We start from the raw sequence: 21,563 nt of genomic DNA, 5'->3' as shown, positions 1-21,563 counted from the left end.
CTGTACCGACTAGCTAGGATATCTAGGATGCTGCTGGTAGAGTAGCTAGCTAGCTTACCTAGCTGTACCCGACTAGCTAGGATAACTAGGATGCTGCTGGTAGAGTAGCTAGCTAGCTTACCTAGCAGTACCGACTAGCTAGGATATCTAGGATGCTGCTGGTAGAGTAGCTAGCTAGCTTACCTAGCAGTACCGACTAGCTAGGATATCTAGGATGCTGCTGGTAGAGTAGCTAGCTAGCTTACCCACGCCTGTACCGACTAGCTAGGATAACTAGGATGCTGCTGGTAGAGTAGTTAGCTAGTTTACCTAGCTGTACCCGACTAGCTAGGATAACTAGGATGCTGCTGGTAGAGTAGCTATCTAGCTTACCTAGCTGTACCGACTAGCTAGGATAACTAGGATGCTGCTGGTAGAGTAGCTAGCTAGCTTACCTAGCAGTACCGACTAGCTAGGATATCTAGGATGCTGCTGGTAGAGTAGCTAGCTAGCTTACCTAGCAGTACCGACTAGCTAGGATATCTAGGATGCTGCTGGTAGAGTAGCTAGCTAGCTTACCCAGCTGTACCGACTAGCTAGGATAACTAGGATGCTGCTGGTAGAGTAGTTAGCTAGTTTACCTAGCTGTACCGACTAGCTAGGATAACTAGGATGCTGCTGGTAGAGTAGCTATCTAGCTTACCTAGCTGTACCGACTAGCTAGGATAACTAGGATGCTGCTGGTAGAGTAGCTAGCTAGCTTACCCAGCTGTACCGACAAGCTAGGATAACTAGGATGCTGCTGGTAGAGTAGCTAGCTAGCTTACCCAGCTGTACCGACTAGCTAGGATAACTAGGATGCTGCTGGTAGAGTAGCTAGCTAGCTTACCTAGCTAAACCGACTAGCTAGGATAACTAGGATGCTGCTGGTAGAGTAGCTCGCTAGCTTACCTAGCTGTACCGACTAGCTAGGATAACTAGGATGCTGCTGGTAGAGTAGCTATCTAGCTTACCTAGCTAAACCGACTAGCTAGGATAACTAGGATGCTGCTGGTAGAGTAGCTCGCTAGCTTACCTAGCTGTACCGACTAGCTAGGATAACTAGGATGCTGCTGGTAGAGTAGCTAGCTAGCTAGCTTACCTAGCTGTACCGACTAGCTTGGCTAGCTAGCAGGACGTTCGTCTGTCGTTTGTCTCGATGATGATGACGAATCCGGTGAACCACAAAATGAAACAAGGATAGAGAGTGAGAAGGATCTGGCTACAGTCATACTGTCCCTGACCGTAAAGCTAAAAGCTAATTGAACAATAAACTTCAGCGTCTCAACACTGTAACAAACTCAGTCGTTAGATCACCTCAGCCAACTCTGCACGTAACCGGACAATATGTTTGGCGCCACACCGGACGAGGACAGTTCTGTACGGGGACGCGGACAGTTCCAGAACGTGGACATGAGCAGTGCCACACAATCAACTAAACCCAGTCTTTACAGTGGGTTACATTAGTAATATTCATTTTTCTTTATGTTAAACAAACATTTATTATAACAATATTTTGAGATCTGGGCCCATATCCACAAAGCGTCTCAGAGTAGAAAATTGGTCGTATAAGTGCTGAGAATACAGACATTTTACACTTCTGGGTATAAATGAAAGCTATGCATGAAGTCTCTACTCCCACCTAGTCAGCAGATATTTAGGACACCTCGTGAGCTGTCCTAAGTAGTTAAGAGTTAACAGCAGGTGTCTTGATAATACTATAGAATAATGCAGCGAGTCAGTGGTTCCTGCACCACATGTAAATACTTTGGGGTAGTAAAAATATTGTTTTCTATTTCTATATGATCAATCCATTAATAATATAGACCTACATGCAACAGTATGTCTTGTGCTTTTGACAATGATTTATGTATAATAATTATGGAAATTTATTATGAATAATATGTATGTGTAATATTTATGTATAATATTTATGTATTATATTTATGTATTATATTTATGTATAATATTTATGTGAAATATTTATGTATACTATTTATGTGTAATATTTATGTGTAATATTTATGTATAATATTTATGTATAAAATTTATGTATAATATTTATGTGTAATATTTATGTATGATATTTATGTGTAATATTTATGTATAATATGTATGTATCACAAGTGATACCATGTATGTCTGCATAGCATTTTGTCTTCATTTTGGCAGATTAACTCATGCTTATTTCTGAAGATTATCTCTGGTTTTCACCCAGAGGCTAAGGAGTTGGAGCTGTGGCGGGATTTGAACCTGTGTTTGAAAGGTGGCTGGTTCGAATCCTTGGCCGAGTGCTGAAATAAACAGGTGGAATTGATCTGACCACTGCAGGGCTGCTGGGTTCACATCCTCAAAACAATCACCATTCGTTGATCAGAACTCTAGAGGTTCTTCTTCACTGAACCCAAAAATATATATCACTTTTAGTGGTTCCATATATTAAGGAAGTGATATAAGCCTTTTTGGTTCTATAAGGAACCTTCTTTTCTAAGAGTGTATAATAAACACGTTTTTCATTTGATTATTTAATTATCTACATCATGTTATTTCAAGATAACCCTTTGGAGCGCAACATCACGTTGTTAAAAAATTATCCTAAATTGGGCATGGCTATAAATTGGCTTTAAAATTGGCAATTGAAGGCATCTAGGGTGTTCCAGCTAAACAATGGATGTATAGCGTTTTGCAATAAAAATTAAAATTATACACAATCCTAAGCTATTAATTAAAAATCTGAGAACAGTAATATTGAAGGTACCCATAAGCAGCCATTTCTGATTAAAAACAAACGTGAACATTTTTGGAAATATCATTTTTGAAATAAACTATTAATAATTCTTAAACAAAATTGTCATCTCACCTCTTAGATTTGGTGTCATGTTCCCCAGAAAGACTCATTTTAGAGGCAGGGTCCCCCTCCTCTCTCTCCCCAAAGAGACTCATTTTAGAGACAGGACCCCTAAACAGAGATCCAGCATGTTGGTTGTGGTTAACACAGTAACAACTAAACAGAGATCCAGCATGTTGGTTGTGGTTAACACAGTGACAACTAAACAGAGATCCAGCATGTTGGTTGTGGTTAACACAGTAACAACTAAACAGAGATCCAGCATGTTGGTTGTGATTAACACAGTGACAACTAAACAGAGATCCAGCATGTTGGTTGTGGTCAACACAGTGACGTCCTAAACAGAGATCCAGCATGTTGGTTGTGGTTAACACAGTGACAACTAAACAGAGATCCAGCATGTTGGTTGTGGTTAACACAGTGACAACTAAACAGAGATCCAACATGTTGGTTGTGGCTAACACAGTGACAACTAAACAGAGATCCAGCATGTTGGTTGTGGTTAACACAGTAACAACTAAACAGAGATCCAGCATGTTGGTTGTGGTTAACACAGTGACAACTAAACAGAGATCCAGCATGTTGGTTGTGGTTAACACAGTGACAACTAAACAGAGATCCAACATGTTGGTTGTGGTTAACACAGTGACAACTAAACAGAGATCCAGCATGTTGGTTGTGGTTAACACAGTGACAACTAAACAGAGATCCAGCATGTTGGTTGTGGTTAACACAGTGACAACTAAACAGAGATCCAACATGTTGGTTGTGGTTAACACAGTGACAACTAAACAGAGATCCAGCATGTTGGTTGTGGTTAACACAGTGACAACTAGTTCTTGACTGTCAATAGTTCTCATGTATTCATTATCTCTTAGAGAAATAAAACATTTACTAACAGACATAGAAACAGTCAGGTGATTTAATGCATCACATGAACATGTAGTTGTGACATTTCATCTCCATGGTAACTGTCAATAATAATAAGTCACTGTTTGTTAAGGTAGTTATAGACAGAACAGCAACAATAATAATAATAATAATAATAATAATAATAATAATAATTAGTCTCTGTTTGTTAAGGTAGTTATAGACAGAACAGCAACAATAATAATAATAATAATAATAATAATAATAATAATAATAATTAGTCTCTGTTTGTTAAGGTAGTTATAGACAGAACATCAACAATAATAATAATAATAATAATAATAATAATAATAATAATAATAATAATAAGTCACTGTTTGTTAAGGTAGTTATAGACAGTACAGCAACACAAGGCCATGTCTCACACTTATTTGTATTCACTAACAGTAGGCTATTTATTGTCTTTCAATCTGTTATTTTCTAAATGTATCTGAGAATGTAGACAGAAGGGCTAAAACGGACATGATTGATCTGAGGGGGAAATCATTGATCCATTTAGAAAGGTTTTTTGCATCAAGTAAGAGATTTTAAATAATGTAAAGTAGGCTAGGTTATAATGTATAATAGTGGTTTGTTAGTGATATGTAGATCAAGGTCTATACCTCGGCTATAACCTACTTATCTTAGATGACCAGCCTAAACCTGTTCAAGTCAGTTCACATAATGTTATAGGCCTACCAGTAGCAGGACAGAGCATGTACACTATATATACAAAAGTATGTGGACACCCCTTCAAATTAGTGGATTCGGCTTATTCAGCCACACCCGTTGCTGACAGGTGTATAAAATCGAGAAGACAGCCATGTAATCTCCATAGACAAAAATTGGCAGTAGAATGACCCGTACTGAAGAGCTCAGTGACTTTCAATGTGGCACCATCATAGGATGCCACCTTTCCAACAAGTCAGTTTGTCAAATTCCTGCTGTAAGTGCTGTTATTGTGAAGTGGAAACGTCTAGGAGCAACAACGGCTCAACCGTGAAGTGGTAGGCCACACAAGTTCACAGGCCTGCCGAGTGCGGAAGCGCTGTCCTCGGTTGCAACACTCACTTCTGAGTTCCAAACTGCAACGTCAGCAAAATAACTGTTCATCTGGAGCTTCATGAAATTAGTTTCCATTGCCGAGCAGCCGCACACAAGATCACCATGCGCAATGCCAAGCATCAACTTGAGTGGTGTAAAGCTCGTCACCATTGGACACTGGAGCAGTGGAAACGTGATCTTTGGAGTTATGAATCACACTTCACCATCTGGCAGTCCGACGGACTGGTGGAGGAGGAATTATGGTCTGGGGCTGTTTTTCATGGTTCGGGCTAGGCCCCCTAGTTCTAGGGAAGATACATCTTAACGCTACAGCATGAAATGACATTCTAGACGATTCTGTGCTTCCAACTTTGTGGCAACAGTTTGGGGAAGTCCCTTTCCTGTTTCAGCATGACAATGTCCCCGTGCACAAAGCGAGGTCCATACAGAAATGGCTTGTCGAGATCGGTGTGGAAGAACTTGACTGGCCTGCACAGAGCCCTGACCTCAACCCCATCGAACACCTTTGGGATGAATTGGAACACCGACTGCGAGCCAGGCCTAATCACCCAACATCAGTGCCCGACCTCCCTAATGCTCTTGTGGCTGAATGGAAGCAAGTCCCTCCAGCAATGTTTCAACATCTTGAGGAAAGCCTTCCCAGAAGAGTGGAGGCTGTTATAGCAGCAAAGCGGGGGACAAACTCCATATTAATGCCCATGATTTTGGAATGAGATGTCCTGCTATATTCTCGACTAGCAGGTGTCCACACCATAATGTATATAACCTAATCAAAATCAAATCAAATGTTATTGGTCACAAGGTCTGAGCGGCATAGACTAAGATACAGTAGAAAAGTATTCTATTTTTAACAACTTTTACTTTTACTTCACTACATTCTTAAAGAAAAATATGTACTTTTTACTCCATACATTTTCCTGACACCCAAAAGTGTCAACATTTTGAATGCTTAGCAGAACAGGAAAATGGTCCAATTCACACACTTATCAAGATAACATCCCTGGTCATCCCTACTGCCTCTGATCTGGAGGACTCACTAAACAGAGAACATCCCTGGTCATCCCTACTGCCTCTGATCTGGAGGACTCACTAAACAGAGAACATCCCTGGTCATCCCTACTGCCTCTGATCTGGAGGACTCACTAAACAGAGAACATCCCTGGTCATCCCTACTGCCTCTGATCTGGCAGACTCACTAAACAGAGAACATCACTGGTCATCTCTACTGCCTCTGATCTGGAGGACTCACTAAACAGAGAACATCCCTGGTCATCTCTACTGCCTCTGATCTGGAGGACTCACTAAACAGAGAACATCCCTGGTCATCCCTACTGCCTCTGATCTGGAGGACTCACTAAACAGAGAACATCCCTGGTCATCTCTACTGCCTCTGATCTGGAGGACTCACAATACAGAGAACATCCCTGGTCATCTCTACTGCCTCTGATCTGGAGGACTCACTAAACAGAGAACATCCCTGGTCATCCCTACTGCCTCTGATCTGGAGGACTCACTAAACAGAGAACATCCCTGGTCATCCCTACTGCCTCTGATCTGGAGGACTCACTAAACAGAGAACATCCCTGGTCATCCCTACTACCTCTGATCTGGAGGACTCACTAAACAGAGAACATCCCTGGTCATCCCTACTGCCTCTGATCTGGAGGACTCACTAAACAGAGAACATCCCTGGTCATCCCTACTGCTTCTGATCTGGAGGACTCACTAAACAGAGAACATCCCTGGTCCTCCCTACTGCCTCTGATCTGGAGGACTCACTAAACAGAGAACATCCCTGGTCATCCCTACTGCCTCTGATCTGAAGGACTCACTAAACAGAGAACATCCCTGGTCATCCCTACTGCCTCTGATCTGGAGGACTCACTAAACAGAGAACATCCCTGGTCATCCCTACTGCCTCTGATCTGGAGGACTCACTAAACAGAGAACATCCCTGGTCATCCCTACTGCCTCTGATCTGAAGGACTCACTAAACACAAATGCTTTGTTTTTAAATGATGTCTGAGTGTTGGAGTGTGACCCTGTCTGACCATAAGTTAAAATAACAAGAAAATTGTGCCGTCTGGTTTGCTTAATGAAAGGAATTTTTAATTATTACTACTTTACTTTTACTTTTGATGCTTATTATGTATATTTTAGCAATTACATTTACTTTTGATACTTAATCATATTTGAAACCAAATACTTTGACTTTTACTGAATAAGTATTTTACTGGGTGACTTTCCCTTTTAATTGAGTCATTTTCTATTAAGGTATCTTTACTTTTACTCCAGTATGAGAATTGAGTACTTTTTCCACCGCTGTTCTATCGTTCTAGAGACATATGAGCCACAGTTTCAACAGACATTTTGTAACTGCGTAGGCTACAAAGTTACTTTCAGTTTCATATAAGGAAATAAAGCAACGGTCACTGGGTGAATTCGTTTTGCATTGCCCGGCTCCCCGGGTGCGCAGAGTTTACGCATTTTAGACCATTCCATTGTTCCTTAAAATAAAACTCCACTCACCTGTACCACCGGGCCATGCAAAACGAACTTCCCACTCTCGCAGGGCACTGAGACACAGAGTTCTAAACCCAGACGCGTTTCTTCAAGACATCTCTCTTACATTATTTTAGCTAAACATATAATTTACTGGAAACCAAGTTTAGCTGTGTTTTTCCCTCCAGAATGTGAGTTATTGTAGGACTTTAATAATTGTTAACAGGCCTACAAACCCAAAAGGGTTTAATTTGAGAATGTTAATTTGTATGCCTCAAATATTAAACTGTCTTAAAATATTTAATGATTAGTTGAATCAGGTGTGTAAGTGCTGGTAAGAACAAAAGGATTGAGAAACCCTGAGATAAACATAAAACCATATAATGTAAAAGCTCCTCCGCCATCTTTACCAGACGTTTTACTGATAACATGTAGACCTACTGATTAGTTTCCACTTTGAAAACTGCTGTCTGTCAGCAACTCAGCTCAAGTAGCAGTTCTACTAACTAGTAATATCTCATTCCTAGTATTCATTCTCTTACTCTGTCCATTAGAATAAATTAATGTTCAGAAATACTTACTTTATTTTTCAATAATCTCCATATAGTGTTTTCTGCTCTGTCGTCTCAAAATGGATCCTGAACAAAAGAACAACTTTACTTTCTGTTTCAATCAGCCGTCTCCCCACCCTGAAAATAAAGTGTTTTATTGGTATCTTCCACTAGATGGCAGTAAACACCTGCTGTAACTACACTTTATAACTATGTGTTCGGTTTCATACAGGCAGTGTCCCAGAGTTGGATTGCTGATCTAGGATCAGGTCCCCCTCTCCATGTAATCTGATTCATTATGATCTAGGATCAGGTCCCCCCTCTCCATGTAATCTGATTCATTATGATCTAGGATCAGGTCCCCCTCTCCATGTAATCTGATTCATTATGATCTAGGATCAGGTCCTCCTCTCCATGTAATCTGATTCATTTTGATCTAGGATCAGGTCCCCCTCTCCATGTAATCTGATTCATTATGATCTAGTATCAGGTCCCTCCTCTCCATGTAATCTGATTCATTATGATCTAGGATCAGGTCCCCTCTCTACATGTAATCTGATTCATTATGATATAGGATCAGGTCCCTCCTCTCCATGTAATCTGATTCATTATGATATAGGATCAGGTCCCCCTCTCCATGTAATCTGATTCATTATGATCTAGGATCAGGTCCCCCTCTCCATGTAATCTGATTCATTATGATCTAGGATCAGGTCCTCCTCTCCATGTAATCTGATTCATTATGACATAGGATCAGGTCCCCCCCTCTCCATGTTATCTGATTCATTATGATCTAGGATCAGGTCCCCCCCTCTCCATGTAATCTGATTCATTATGATCTAGGATCAGGTCCCCCTCTCGATGTAATCTGATTCATTATGATCTAGGATCAGGTCCCCCCTCTCCATGTAATCTGATTCATTATGATCTAGGATCAGGTCCCTCCTCTCCATGTAATCTGATTCATTATGATCTAGGATCAGGTCCCTCCTCTCCATGTAATCTGATTCATTATGATCTAGGATCAGGTCCCCCCTCTCCATGTAATCTGATTCATTATGATCTAGGATCAGGTCCCCCCTCTCCATGTAATCTGATTCATTATGATCTAGGATCAGGTCCCCCTCTCCATGTAATCTGATTCATTATGATCTAGGATCAGGTCCCCCTCTCCATGTAATCTGATTCATTATGATCTAGGATCAGGTCCCCCCCTCTCCATGTAATCTGATTCATTATGATCTAGGATCAGGTCCCTCCTCTCCATGTAATCTGATTCATTATGATCTAGGATCAGGTCCCTCCTCTCCATGTAATCTGATTCATTATGATCTAGGATCAGGTCCCCCCTCTCCATGTAATCTGATTCATTATGATCTAGGATCAGGTCCCCCCTCTCCATGTAATCTGATTCATTATGATCTAGGATCAGGTCCCCCCTCTCCATGTAATCTGATTCATTATGATCTAGGATTGGGTCCCCCCTCTCCATGTAATCTGATTCATTATGATCTAGGATCAGGTCCCCCCTCTCCATGTAATCTGATTCATTATGATCTAGGATCAGGTCCCTCCTCCATGTAATCTGATTCATTATGATCTAGGATCAGGTCCCCCCTCTCCATGTAATCTGATTCATTATGATCTAGGATTGGGTCCCCCCTCTCCATGTAATCTGATTCATTATGATCTAGGATCAGGTCCCCCCCTCTCCATGTAATCTGATTCATTATGATCTAGGATCAGGTCCCCCCCTCTCCATGTAATCTGATTCATTATGATCTAGGATCAGGTCCTTCCTCTTCTTGAGAGAACTAATCCAAAATGAGTCGAAAGGTCAAGTGATTCTCTTCCTGAGAAGAAGCTGACAGCCTTCAAACAGAGCAAAAAAAGTGGTCCCAAAAAATATGTCAAAATGAATAAAAAAATTATACAGCTGTCTTTAATAAGATCAAACTGAACTAACTGCTATCTTGAAATGTTGAAAAATTGTTTTTAAATCGCTCAGTCTTATCACTCAATATGAGTCAAAATCTGTCACTTCCAGGAGTGCTCATTTTGTCAAAAATGAAAAAATGAAAAAAAGAACAACTCACAGCTGTGTTAATAGACCCAACTCAAACATCTGCTATCTTGAAATGTCCAAAAAAGGTATTTAAATGGGCCTACCAGTAGGGCTGGGCGATATATCGATATAAAAAATATATCGATATATTTTAAATGTGATATGAAATTAGACCATTTCGCATATATCGATATAGTTGAAATTTGCGCTTTGATCCTAGCTCCAAGCAAGCTGCAGACCCGGAGCTCTCTGCGCTGCTCCCCGCGCCTCCTCTTTCATGCACAGAGGGCGGAGGGGCAGGAACAGGCACTTCAACAAACATGGAGGAAGCAACAGCGTCTGCGGAGCGTTTTGACGAGGAATTGGTTAGTAAAAGAAAAAGCATTGGCTCAGTAATTTGGAGATGGTTCGGATTCAAAGTATCAGATGAGCAACAAAATCACGTTATATGTAGGCAGTGCCATAAAAAAGTTACAGCCAGGGGTGGAAGCACTACAAATCTTTTTCACCACCTAAAACAGTGGCACAAACTGCAATACGAAGAGTGTGTGAAACTGCGCGCTGCAGAAGCCCCAGCCGCAAGCCGTCGACAACCCGGAAAAGCCCCGAAACAAAGCTCACTGCAAACTTCATTTTCCCGCAGTGTGCCTAATGAAAAGAAAATTGGCAAGTGGTGTACTATAACTACAGCGGTGTCCTATCACATTGCTAAAGATATGGTCCCTGTTGCAACTGTGGAACAAGTCGGATTCAAAAAAGCTACTGAAAACTATGGACCCGAGATATGAGCTTCCCAACTACTTTACACGAGAAGCACTGCCACAAATGTCCACTGAAGTCAGGCAGAGCCTTGCTGACCGGCTCGCTAACGGGACCCATTTTGGCGTTGACCAGCGATATGTGGGTCGAGCAGGACAATGTGAGCCTTTACATGAAGCGTGACATGTTCACTTCATTCAACGACTGGGGGAGATGAAAACAGCGTCGTGTCTCCAAAACAAGTTATTTCCCCCCAGGATCACACCGGTGAGCATATAGCTGAGGCCTCGCAGGACGCAAGCTGGGAAACTCCAAGAAAAGCATCCGGTTGCTATAACAACCGCCAACGGGAGCGACGTGGTCAGAGCGGTGGAGCTGAACGATGAGGATGCAGTGCTTCGGTCAGACTACACTTGGCTATTGGGGAGTGCAGTGTTTTATTAAGGAGTATTCACATATTTTACTTTAAAGAAAAACACATATTAAAATATTAGTTTTTCATTATTTTTCCTTTGTGTCTGTCTGCAACTTGTTTTGTTTTATGCTGCTGTCTTGGCCAAAAAATGGATTAATAAAACACAAAACATAAAGTGCTAAAAGTAAAATCACTTACAATACAGGATGGTAGATTTCAGAACCATATTTATTAGGTTATTGGATAAGAATTAGTGATGCATTGATGTGTTTACCACTTTAATGTTACAGCTGGTAAAGGTGAGGTAATTATGACTTTAAAATGCTGGTTAGCCTGTTGATATCATCAAGGTAACATATTTAGTTATTATGATAGACTATAGTTTTTCTCTGGATTGAAGAGCCAACTGCAAAGTAACTAGAAACTAATGTTGACACGTAGGTAGGCCTAAACATTGTGGAGTTTTTAGTGGAGTAGAAATATGAAGTAGCATTAAATACTAAACATAAATACTAAGAACAACAACAAGAACGAAACATCAGTAAATGTACATACAGTATAGTCATCATTTATAAATTATACACAAATAATAATACATAAAAATCACTTACAGGATTCAAATTCACAAAATAAATGAATATAATATTTGATATTTATGATTAGGACTGGCGTTGATTAAAAAAAATAAACTATGAAACAAGAAAATATTAATGTAGAATATTTCTAAAGCTTGATTTTGGAAAGCACTTAGTTGTATGAGTGTGTTAAAGTGAAAACAGAGTCAAATGTTCTCGCATAAGCACATTTGTTTAATAGTTTTTTTTATGTTTCTGACAGGACATTGCATGAACGACAAGCGCGTCACCCGGGCCATTTCTCTGTGCAAGAGAATTGTAAGCTGTTTTTGGTAGAGCTGGAAGAAAAGGAGACATCTTGCTGAAGTCCAGATTCAGCTGGGTCTGCCAAGTCACCAACTCATAACCGAGTCTGCCACACGCTGGGGATCAAGGCAGCAGATGATAGAGAGAGTCCTGGAGCAGGAAGGAGCACTGGCCAAAGTCCTGTCTAATGACAAAAGACCAGGCACCTTGTCCCTACCTGGCAGGACTTAGAGGTCCTAGAAGCAGTCCAAAAGGTCCTGAAACCTCTCCAGGACTTTACCGATGCTTTGTCAGGTGAGGAGTACGTCACTCTATCATATGTAAAACCTGTGCTGCACCTTTTAACGAAAGTCTCCTGGCATGTGAAGAGGGTGATAGCGAGCTTTGCAAATCTATCAAGACCAGCATTGTTGAGTACCTCAACCGCAAGTATTCTGACCCAGCCACTACTGACCTATTGGAGATGGCTTCATTTGTGGATCCACGCTTCAGGGCCACCTATATCCCAAGTGAAAAAGTTGATGCATTGAAGCACAGAGCTGTCTTGGAGGTGGAGACGCTACTGGCTGATCAGAGCAGCTGTCAACCGCCTTACCTACGTGTGCCAACTGTGCCTGAGCCTGCAGATGGAGAAGCAGCAGTGGCACCAAAAGCTAAGACACTGGCAAGCTTCTTCAAGCAGCGCACAGCCACCACCACTGCGCCACCAACCAAGAGGGAGGCTATTGAAAATGAACTGTCAAGTTACTTGCAGTCCGCAAGTGTGGAGAGTGACACTGATCCCCTCAAGTGGTGGAAGGATCATGAAGTTGTCTTTCCAGCTCTGAGCCACCTGGCAAAAAAGTATCTCTTGCTACCAGCTACCAGTTCACCCTCCGAAAGGGTTTTCAGCTGCAGTGGCAATATCGTGACCTGCCACAGAGCATCTCTGAAGCCGGATGCCGTTGACAGGCTGGTGTTTCTCGCACAAAATCTTTAAACGAAGGAGGACACGCTTGTCTTCTAATGTCTACCTCAAGACAGCATTACTGTTTATCAAAGTAAAAAAGAGGGGGGAAAATGTTTATTGAGTTGATAGTCTGTTTCTTGTGCAACTGGTTGAGGCTGTTCAGATAAGAAATTGAGTTAACAAAAAGCAAATGGTAATCTCAGGCTGATGTTTAAAACACATTTTCTCAAACTGAGCACTTTATTTTGTTCTTTATTTATATATAATTGCTGCCCTTACTAGGGTTTGTCATATTTTATTATTTTGTAATGTTTGTTATTTGCATCTGTGGATTTGTTAGAAAGGAGAAGAAATCTGTAAATTGATTTTAATAAGCCATTTAAAGTTGTCAAACTAAAAAAAAGTTGACTTTTCTCATAAATATATATAATATTTATTTCAGAAAAAGATAGGCCTATTTTATTTTATAGGCTATTTTTGTTTAAGATATTTGTATTTATTTAAATGTGCACCTTATGGAGCTTTGATTTCAAAAAAGGTCGTCCTGTTGTTCTACAGTGTTTATGTTTACATGTTGTTGTTATTTGAACAGCTGAGCATTTAATCTGAACCAGGTGAAGAGCCCTGTTTATTATTTATTCATTTGATTTTTCAACTGTTCACTGAAATAGCCGCTTTCAATAAAACTACTTGAGACATGTCATATCTGGCTTTGACTTTGACTGAACATTTGCTCTCACTTTGCAGAAAAAAATATCAGGATATATATCTTATATCGATATTCAGCCTAAATATATCGGGATATGACTTTTGGTCCATATCGCCCAGCCCTAGCTCAAGCATTATTGAGCACATCTGCAGCAATAAGTGACTGACTGACCTGACAGGTGACTTGACAGGTGACCTGCCATGATACTATGCCTTTAGAGGTGGGGGTGGAAATGCAGTTGTTGTTCAGTCACTGCATGAATATTAAATATGGGTTATGCATATTCCATTTTTTTTGTCCTCTAGTAAAACAAGTTGTTGTTGAACCAACTACCAATACTTCAATAAAATAGACGACTATTACATATTGGCCTATGTGTTTTCTTGCTGTGTTTCCATCCAGTAAAACTGTTAAGGAGAGAACGTTAGCATACAAAAGCTGTCCTCAATCTTCAGCTGGAAAGATGTCCAGTTCCAGTTATGATATTGGCAAATACTGTTTGTGGTTTCTGAAAGTACAGAATAAAGAGGAATTATTAATTAGAATACAATATAAGGATATAGCAATAAAACAATATTACAAATAACATAAAAATAGTTTATTGCATTGACAAAATCCCAGATTTGAGTTCTAACAGTAAGAAAGTAACTTTTGAGCTCCACAAGGGGGCAAGGCAGGGCAGAACAGAGCCATGCTGAATAGACCACATAAACAAACCATGGTCATATGTTTAATTTTATTTAACAACAAATGATTATTTACCTATGATGGCCTACACCGGCCAAACTCGGACAACGCTGGGCCAATTGTGCGCTGCCCTATGGGACTCCCAATCACAGCCAGTTGTGATACAGCCTGGATTTGAACCAGGGAGTCTGTAGTGACGTCTCTAGCACTGATGTGCAGTGCCTTTGACCGCTGCGCCACTAGGGAGTCATAAGGCCATGTAGCTTCAAAATACAACACAAGATAATACTTCTCTGACGCAATTAGCATTGTTTTACAGAGCTGATAGAAAAATGTAGCTAGCTACCTAAGCACGATTGAATATAACACCATAAAGGTTATAAAATGAGTAACGTTACCTCACGTGTCCGCGGTTATAAAGAATATACACAAATCTATTATGCTACAATAGAAACGACATACAGAAACTATTACAACGTAATTATGCACTTACTTTGATAGAAACGCACACATTTCCAAAGTTATTATTAGTAAGGAAAACAATGAGGGCAACAGATGGAAAATGTCAACACGTGTGCAGATCCTGTTCTGACGGGAGATGAGCAAATGTCTGCAGACTTGAACTGCACAAACAATTGGAAAATGCTTGGGGAATTTTGTCCCGGTCAGAAATGTCCCAAAAATTAAATTGTCCGCAAAAGTAAAAAAAAGACTATTTTTTTATGTGAATGAATGAGGAGGCGGAACACACCTCAATTCAAACTGTTCTTAGAAAATAAAAACTTGTTAAGAAAAACATTTGAAATTGAAGTTTGAAAACAGCCTATAAATAAAAACAGTCTGCGTGCTTTGGTTTGAGGGCAGCGCGGATTAAATGCACTGTTACGTAACAATCACATTCTGGAATGGAGAGAACATTCTAACATCACGAGTATAAAAAACTCACGCTGGGGCGACCGATAGAGATATTAGGAACTCACTAGGGGCCACCGATAGAGATATTAGGAACTCACGCTGGGGCGACCGATAGAGATATTAGGAACTCACTAGGGGCCACCGATAGAGATATTAGGAACTCACGCTGGGGCGACCGATAGAGATATTAGGAACTCACGCTGGGGCGACCGATAGAGATATTAGGAACTCACGCTGGGGCGACCGATAGAGATATTAGGAACTCACGCTGGGGCGACCGATAGAGATATTAGGAACTCACGCTGGGGGCGACCGATAGAGATATTAGGAACTCACGCTGGGGCGACCGATAGAGATATTAGGAACTCACGCTGGGGCAACCGCTGGGGCGACCAATAGAGATATGAGGAACTCACGCTGGGGCGACCGATAGAGATATTAGAAACTCACGCTGGGGCGACCGATAGAGATATTAGGAACTCACGCTGGGGCGACCGATAGAGATATTAGGAACTCACGCTGGGGCGACCGATAGAGATATTAGGAACTCACGCTGGGGCGACCGATAGAGATATTAGGAACTCACGCTGGGGCGACCAATAGAGATATTAGGAACTCGCGCTGGGGCGACCGATAGAGATATTTGGAACTCGCGCTGGGGCGACCGATAGAGATATTAGGAACTCGCGCTGGGGCGACCGATAGAGATATTTGGAACTCACGCTGGGGCGACCGATAGAGATATTTGGAACTCACGCTGGGGCGACCGATAGAGATATTTGGAACTCACGCTGGGGCGACCGATAGAGATATTAGGAACTCAGGCTGGGGCGACCGATAGAGATATTAGGAACTCACGCTGGGGCGACCGATAGAGATATTTGGAACTCACGCTGGGGCGACCGATAGAGATATTAGGAACTCACGCTGGGGGCGACGGATAGAGATATTAGGAACTCACGCGTGAAAGGGTTAAACAGCCATCCCTAACATTGAGTGGCTGCCAACATACTGACTCAAATCTCTGGCCACTTTAATAATTAAAAATTGGATGTAATAATTGTATCACTTGTCCCTTTAAACAATGCCACTTTACATAATGTTTACATACCCTACATTACTCATCTCATATGTAGATACTGTACTCTATACCATCTACTGCATCTTGCCTATTTTTTGTTCATATAATTTAAAAAGGTGTTACTAGACAGACAGACAGACAGACAGACAGACAGACAGACAGACAGACAGACAGACAGACAGACAGACAGACAGACAGACAGACAGACAGACAGACAGACAGACAGGTTAGGGTTAGGAGGTGTTACTGAACAGTGTTACTTACTCTCCGTCATGTTGAAATAGGGACTCCTGTCTTACTCTCCGTCATGTTGAAATAGGTTCTCCTGTCTTACTCTCCGTCATGTTGAAATAGGTTCTCCTGTCTTACTCTCTGTCATGTTGAGATGGGTTTGTTCTTCTTGAGAGAACTAACCCAAAATTAGTCCAACTAACCCAAAATTAGTCGAAAGGATTCTCTTCCTGAGAAGAAGCTGACAGCCTTCAAACAGAGCAAAAAAAAGTGGTCCCAAAAAATATGTCAAAATGAATAAAAAAATGATACAGCTGTCTTTCATAAGATCAAACTGAACTAACTGCTATCTTGAAATGTTGGAAAAGTGTTTTAAAATAGGCATCCTATCATTTGAAAATTAGTTGAAAGGCTAAGTGATTCTCTTCCTGACAAGAAGTTGACAGCCTTCAAACATAGTGCAAAAAAAGTGGGCGTGAACATAGAATATTTTTGGGTCCAAAAAAATAATATACAGCTGTCTTTAATAAGATCAAACTGAACTAACTGCTATCTTGAAATGTTGAAAAAGTGTTTTTGAAATAGCTCAGTCATATCACTCAATATGAGTCAAAATCTGTCACTTCCAGGAGTGCTCATTTTGTCAAAAATGAAAAAAATAACAACTCACAAAGTAGTAGAGGTTTAAAGGACTGGAGGTCCATAGTTCCAGGGTGTAAGCTATACTCTCATGCCCAGAGAGAGGGATTTACCCGGGCAAAGTAGTAGAGGTTTAGAGGCCTGGAGGTCCATAGTTCCAGGGTGTAAGCTATACTCTCATGCCCAGAGAGAGGGATTTACCCGGGCAAAGTAGTAGAGGTTTAGAGGCCTTGAGGTCCATAGTTCCAGGGTGTAAGCTATACTCTCATGCCCAGAGAGAGGGATTTACCCGGGCAAAGTAGTAGAGGTTTAGAGGCCTGGAGGTCCATAGTTCCAGGGTGTAAGCTATACTCTCATGCCCAGAGAGAGGGATTTACCCGGGCAAAGTAGTAGAGGTTTAGAGGCCTGGAAGGCAATCAGTCGGCCCCTGGTAAGTCTTGTAGGGGAATCAGTCGGCCCCTGGTAAGTATTGTAGGGGAATCAGTCGGCCCCTGGTAAGTCTTGTAGGGGAATCAGTCGGCCCCTGGTAAGTATTGTAGGGGAATCAGTCGGCCCCTGGTAAGTATTGTAGGGGAATCAGTCGGCCCCTGGTAAGTATTGTAGGGGAATCAGTCGGCCCCTGGTAAGTATTGTAGGGGAATCAGTCGGCCCCTGGTAAGTATTGTAGGGGAATCAGTCGGCCCCTGGTAAGTATTGTAGGGGAATCAGTCGGCCCCTGGTAAGTATTGTAGGGGAATCAGTCGGCCCCTGGTAAGTATTGTAGGGGAATCAGTCCCACTACAGGCTTTGTGCCTCCAATGTCTGCTGTTTCTTTGCTTGAGGTCTGGGCCCGTATTTATCAATCGTCTCAGTAGGAGTGTTCATAAAGTATCAGGTCTCTCCTGTCCATGTAGTGATATAAAACAACTGATCTGAGTTCACTCCGATCTCTCCACACACCTAATCAGATGTCATCATGTCATTCCAGTCCATTCAGGAAGTAAAGTGAAAATGTCAGTTTTATTTTCTCTATTGAAAATGGAATTGACCCCAGAACCGTACACCTCCCTTCATACCCTCAGATATTATCCTGACAGCGTTTCACAACCTGACACACGGAGATCCTAACTCTGTCCCGCCTGCCGTACTGAGAGACTTCCTTCACAAGTACTTTGAAGAACCAGGGAAGGAGTTTGAGCTGTGGTCCCCACCTGACTGGCATGACAAGTGAGAGAGAGAGAGGCCAATCATACTGATTGATCCTGGCCAAACTGAGGCGTTGATATAGAATTTTGTTATCAATGTTCATAAACTTCTATTAATCTCCTCAGTCTGCAACCCAGAGTTTGTAAAGTTCTGGTTTAAATAAAACAGACTGAATTCCCAGCTTACAATAGTCAAAATGTTTATTCACGAGGGCACTCTAAAGTCATAAATGAGGACCCAGTCCTTTTATAATACACACACACATTCCTATCTTTAGACTACTACCTGCTCAAACAACCAGTAATTTTCCACTCACCACAAAGAACCATAGATTTGGTCACATCCTTCAAGGCTTTCACCCTTCCTCCCCCGTTGGAGCCCTCATGGTTTGAAAACCTCTAATGATTTTCTATTATCTATTCTACAACTTCACTCTGTTTACATCTCTACCAAAGAATATAATACCCTAGTATTACAATTCTAACAGATCTACACACATCCTGGTTTTATCTTCTCATGATTCTCAAACATTTCACACTATCCTACAATTTCAGAGTGGAACACTTTAGCCATTATTCTAAAACATATAAATTATTCTATCAGGCGTGAAATGTTTTGAGTCCAAAATGGCTCTCTCTTCCCTATAAGTAGTGCACTCTGTAGGGAATAGTGTGCCATTTTGGACTGAAGAAGGTAGTCTGTTCTGTCCAATACAAGTCATGTTCTGTGTGCAGGCCACAGTTCCTGACTGGAATAGCAGACGCAGAACTGCGTAGCCGAGAAGCTGCATCAGCTGTGGAAGTCTCTTGGGAGAAAGGTGATCGCATAGGCTATGGCCTTTGGTTAGATTTACTCACCTCCTGCGTCCTCTGTCATCTCCTGTTGTCCTCTGTCACCTTTTATTCATTTTGACATATTTTTTGGGACCACTTTTTTTGCTCTGTTTGAAGGCTGTCAGCTTCTTCTCAGGAAGAGAATCACTTAGCCTTTCGACTAATTTTCAAATGATTGGATGCCTATTTTAAAACACTTTCTCTACATTTCAAGATAGCAGTTAGTTAATTTTGAGCATATCAAAGACAGTTGCAACATTATTTTATTAATTATCACAAAAACATTTTTTTACCCAAAATTATTCTAAGTCCACAGTCTCTGTCATTGAACTATGTTGAGCCGTGTGCCTGGTGATTGAACAGGTTACCAGGTGTGTTTTTGAATATAGTTCTTAATGGCTTCAGTGGTGTGCTGGGGTCCATTGCTTGCTAAGGGGGAACCTCCCACCCGGGTTCAGCCAACAGGGGGCGCACCCAACCCCTCTAGTAAAACTGAATGTCTCTCTCTCTCTCTCTCAGGCTATGAAAAAAGCCCCACCTCCTCTCGCTCAGCCATTCTAACAGTGGAAGCCAGGATCTGTGAGAAACTATGATAATAAACTGTGAACAATAATGAAGCCATGTTTGTCTGTGTGAGTGAGGATTTATTATTTAATTGTGTGATAACTTTAATTCTGTGATAACTTTATGTAATACATCCTCTGTTTCCTAACTGAATAAACATTTGAAGATAGCAGTTGGTTCAGTCTGATCATCTCATGTACTGTTGGAACTTTATTTTAATCCTTTTTCACTATTTTAATTTTTTTAATGACAAATTCCAGAGCCTCTGTATACATTTTTACACATTTTTTCCCCACTCTCTACTTTGTACAATGACAGAGAAAGTGGGACTGTCGTTTTTCTGACAAGTTCTCTCATTGATCTCAGGTTCAGCCACCAGGGGGCACCCACCCTCCATGAAAACTTTCATAGGCTCTCTTTCACTCAGTAATCATGTAACAAGTCGACAGGCTCCCAGAGGCAGGGCAATCAAAGGCTCCAACTCACTGAAGTGCCCATCAGCCCAGCCATTGTTATTATTCATACCAGCCGTTCTACAGTGAAGCGGGTTGATTAGTAGGTTGGAACCCCCGTTACAACGGACACTTTACAATGACGCAACAATCAGCATTTGAGCTGGACACACTTTTTTTTCAGAAACTATTTACACAAAAACACACACAGTCCTTACAAAGTTTATCTCCTGAATGTGAGCAGTTTATTTTTTGATGCAAATGGTTCAGATATTCACAGAAGTGTATATATATATATATATATATAGCACAACACAATCATCCTAACCGGAAAAAATGTAGGCTACATTTGTCGTAGCGCTAACTGAAGAAAGATTGACCCAACACAAGCAGTCATATTTTCTAACTCTCGGCTGACGTAAACTACAATATGAATTAGCTAATTGCAATTACTATGTCTAATTAATCACATCACGGGGTGAGCTCACCATTGATCGAAATAATTAGGTAAAACACTTTCTAGAAATCGACAGTAATCCGACGATTAGTTTCAGCGAGCAGCCATGCATTTTCCCCTCACAGAAACCGAAGATAATAAAAGACAAGATGAGTTCGGTCTGTTTATAGTGTTGAAGGGGTGTGTCATCTACCGTCGTTCACATCTCACCATTCATTTCCGGAAGTCCTCAAAAAATGAGTGAACTCTTTACTCACCTCATTTTGTTATAACATCTTTGGTCAAACGGATGATTACGTGAAACCCAGAATGCATTGTATGTCAACAAACATGGCTCCATACACATAGCTGGAATTAGCTTAGCTCATCATAATCAGTATAACCTTCAAATAAGTATTTTACACACATAATATGTGCCCATTACAATCTATGCAAGAATCGGAATGCATGATTTGTCACCCAGAATTGAAAACATGTGAATAAAACAGTAAATACACAAATAATTACCTCACAAAACATTTTCTGATGGTGATTTATTGATACAAGTGACGCATGCCGGCAGTCAATCACGTCCCCTCTCACTCTGAGCCATTCAGTGTTGTTGTTTATGTATGTAGCTAGTGAGCTAAGCTGTAGCATTAGCAATGTCTTTCAAAAGGAGACAACTCACAAATGTGGAAATTCTGGAGATTTTTTTTTAATTCTGACAATGAGTCTGAGTCTGAAAGTCAGGAATCAGATTCTGACAGTGAGGAGCTGCCCCCCCCCCCTTGTAGCCATTGAGAACCCTGAATCTGAGGTTCCCTTGTCCACTGACCAAGTACCAGGTCCCTTTGAAGATGCTGGTG

General features: G+C 41.1%; 2 long non-coding RNA genes across 2 annotated transcripts in view; both read right to left on the bottom strand.

The window, feature by feature from the left end:
- Positions 1 to 8,083, bottom strand: part of LOC123732136 (uncharacterized) — a 10,898-nt gene extending 2,815 nt beyond the window's left edge. Inside the window, exons 1-2 of the long non-coding RNA XR_006762990.1 lie at positions 7,924 to 8,083; positions 2,879 to 2,977 (exon numbers count right to left, since the gene is read on the bottom strand). This is a non-coding gene — a long non-coding RNA (uncharacterized lncRNA). The remainder of the gene's footprint in view (positions 1 to 2,878; positions 2,978 to 7,923) is intronic.
- Positions 8,084 to 14,254: 6,171 nt separating this feature from the next.
- LOC123732133 (uncharacterized) lies at positions 14,255 to 15,011 on the bottom strand. Its single transcript, XR_006762987.1, has 2 exons — positions 14,852 to 15,011; positions 14,255 to 14,597 (listed from the first exon to the last, which is right to left on the bottom strand). It is a non-coding gene; the product is annotated as an uncharacterized lncRNA (long non-coding RNA).
- Between the last annotated feature and the right edge of the window lie 6,552 nt (positions 15,012 to 21,563).

This window comes from Salmo salar, unplaced genomic scaffold (assembly GCF_905237065.1).
Source record: "Salmo salar unplaced genomic scaffold, Ssal_v3.1, whole genome shotgun sequence".
Classification (NCBI taxonomy): domain Eukaryota; kingdom Metazoa; phylum Chordata; class Actinopteri; order Salmoniformes; family Salmonidae; genus Salmo; species Salmo salar.
This window is presented reverse-complemented; position numbering and strand designations above follow the sequence as displayed.